Source organism: Gossypium hirsutum, chromosome A12, assembly GCF_007990345.1.
Source record: "Gossypium hirsutum isolate 1008001.06 chromosome A12, Gossypium_hirsutum_v2.1, whole genome shotgun sequence".
NCBI lineage: Eukaryota > Viridiplantae > Streptophyta > Magnoliopsida > Malvales > Malvaceae > Gossypium > Gossypium hirsutum.
The window spans coordinates 8,334,142-8,337,407 of NC_053435.1; positions in this window are offsets into that span (position 1 = coordinate 8,334,142).

The following is a 3,266-nucleotide window of genomic DNA, read 5'->3' on the forward strand; positions in this document are numbered from 1 at the left end:
CTATTAAACGATAAAGTTAGCTCACGAAATTTTCACACATATATATATTCACATGCCATAAACACCAAAAATAATATTAAAATAATTTTACGACCTTAGATTTGTGGTTTCTAAACCATTGTTCTGATTTAGTTAAAACCGGGTTGTTACATGGGCACACGCCCATATGAGCCACATGGGTTAGCCACACACCCATGTGCCAGCCCGTGTCGATTTCGCACCTTGATTCCCAAACACGCAAAAAAACACAATTTTTAGGCTTTCTGAGAATTCTAAAGTTTATAAATACCAAATAGAATAAGCGATATGGAGCCATCAGAGAAGATCGAAGAAAACACTCAAGGAACAGCATTAGAGCCACTTCCGAAGCAAATTTCCATCAAGATCGAAAATCTCCTTTTAACTTCTTCTGAAGTTTTTTATGAGTTTCTTTGTTTCTTGTGGTTTTTCTGACTTTGAGAGGGGTAATGAAAAGAGTTATAGAATGGATTGCTACCTATGCCTAGATCGCAGATAAATGGAAATTTTATTGATAAGACCTTTTCAATTGTAGCCAATATCTTATTACGAATAATTCTGACAACTTCAGGAGAAAAAGAGGCATTTACTTATTACAGAGATGGTGCGATTTGATTGATCGCGACCCTTTGTCCCGTCCATTGTAGCACGTGTGTCGCCCAGGGCATAAGGGGCATGATGACTTAACGTCATCCTCACCTTCCTCCGGCTTATCACCGGCAGTCTGCTCAGGGTTCCAATGTTTTTATTCAAAATTATAAACTAATTCCCTAGATATCTAGGGAAGATGAAACCTATGACAAATTCTATTATTTAATTTTTGTTTTACATGATAAATACTTGATTCTTGTTCTCAATTATGTGTGCTTATTTCTTGTTTTAATATTTCTGGGATATTAATTCTTGTTTAATGTCCTTAATTCAGTGGAGAAAAAGTCTCTGTTTAAGAGCAGATCTAGCATAATTGATGTGGAGTTGCAAGCAATCCTAGAAATAGGACGACATAAATCTACCGGATTAGAGTCAAATCTAATAGAGGAATCCATGTATCGAGTTAATACGACAATAGGGTTTTAATTAGAAAGAGATTTCAATTAATCAACCTAGAGTCAGTTGCTTCTACTCTCGAAACAGATATTAGCATAAGTTAGGATTTCTACGGATCAAGACACCAAGTGAATAAATCATTTAAATTAGATTAATAATAATAGGAGTCTAGGTGGATTCTTTCCTGGGTATTATCTCGCTCATTGGTTATCTTTCAATTATTTTCCTTATTCGTTATCTGTTGCGTTCTTAATTAAATTAGTTTAGTAATTTTAGATTAAAACTCATCATCTAAATTGTCGGCTAGATAATAAGAAAACAATAATTACTAATACTTTTAGTCCTCTTTGATGGGCGTCGAAATCACCAAAAATAATTCCTACAAAAATAACAATATAGTAGTAAAGAGTGGTAGTAGGGTCGAGTCCACAAGGATTGGATGTTATAATCAAATTTCGCATTTCACTTGTGATCAAAATTTTTTCGTGTCGAAATTCATGGCAGAAGTCGTGCCCATGACTCCAAACGGACCTATAAAAAAATAAACAAATAAATAAGGGGAGTTTTGGAATGTTTAGAAATTAAGCAATTGACACAACATAAATAAATAATTAATAAATTAGAAATTAAATTGGAAATTAAATTTGGATTTTGTAGTCAAAGATAATAAGTTTTAGCCCTAGACTCGGTAGATTCCTAATTTTTAAATCGATCCTTAAAAATTAATTTTCTCCTCCAAACAATAAGTTGGTTATAGCAGTTAAGAACGTCTTAACCCAATGTACACTTTTTTACTTGAAATCGAGTTAACTTTAAGGGATGAGTTGTCAATCCTGATACTTAGGAAAAATGTGAATACCGATTGAAAGGATTTTTAGTATGGATACATATCTCACGATTCCTGACCGAAAAGAACACCGGTCTAAAGCTAAGATGGAATTTAGTGAAACATGGATTTAATCATGCTTCATAGGTTTTGAAAGGTGTTTTGATGATAATGGAGGAAACAGGGAAGAGAAAGGATTTGAAAGGCAATTAGACAAATTTCGGTAAAGGATAAAGAAATGGAAATGAAAGTAGCAGTATGCTACTGACACATCAAATTGGAAGGAAAAAGTAATTCTTATTTTATTCCAAATGAATTCCAATGTAAAATATAATGTGTCTTTCCAAGGTACCTTAAAGCCCTATTTATATATATGATATTTACTAAATTTGGCTTTAACCACTTCAACATATAATTAAAATTAAATAAAAAATAAAATTAGATTTTTTCTAATTTTGGCTTTTACAAAGTCAAAAGAATTTGATGAGTCCTTGGCTTTTTCCACATTTTTTATTCGGCCTCACTTTTTTGATTGTGTTTCAATTTGGTCCTTTTCTACTTGTTTTTGACTCATAGCATCCCAATTGCCCCCCTGACAAGATTAAAACATAAAAGTACTAATTCAGCAGGGATCAATTCAAAAGTTAACTGAATTAAACACAAAAAGTCATGCAAATTAACATGTTATCAAATCCCCCTACTTAGCTCATGCTTGTCCTCAAGCATATTGTACTTTCAAACATTAGAAATTATTAAATAATTTATTAAAAATCGAGCCTCTTTTTCGCATCCATAATCAAGGTAAACATTATAGGCAAAAAATAAATAAATGCTCAAAATACCTAGTTTGATCAACAAGTGTCATAAAACTGAAATATGTGAATTAAATCATTTTACTAAATTGAGTTTGAATCCAAAATTTGCAAGGTATTATTAATTAACCACGCAGTAATAAAAATTTTAGACATGGTCAAACCTTTTTACGTGAACTAGGATGACAACCCAAGCATCCTATCTCGGTTACTCAGTTCAAACAGTCTTTTTTTTTAGGCTCGGTTACGAGAATGTTTGTAAGTTTTCGATTTGCCATTCGAACCTTTTTACGAGAGATGAAATCACAACCCAAGCACCTCACCCCAGTTACTAAATTAGGTCACGTTTTCAAAACTTTCACTCATAACTTAAGCCTTTATTTATTTATTTATTTATTTATTTATTTATGTACAAGCAGATATTTTTTCAAACAATCAATTTTTTTTATGAAAAATCTAGTTACATATATCAACTTTAAAACACACATGTCAATTAATCTAGATATTTGAACAATTTAATTCAAAAATTACCCAATTGTCCAAATTGACTAAGTAATGAGATT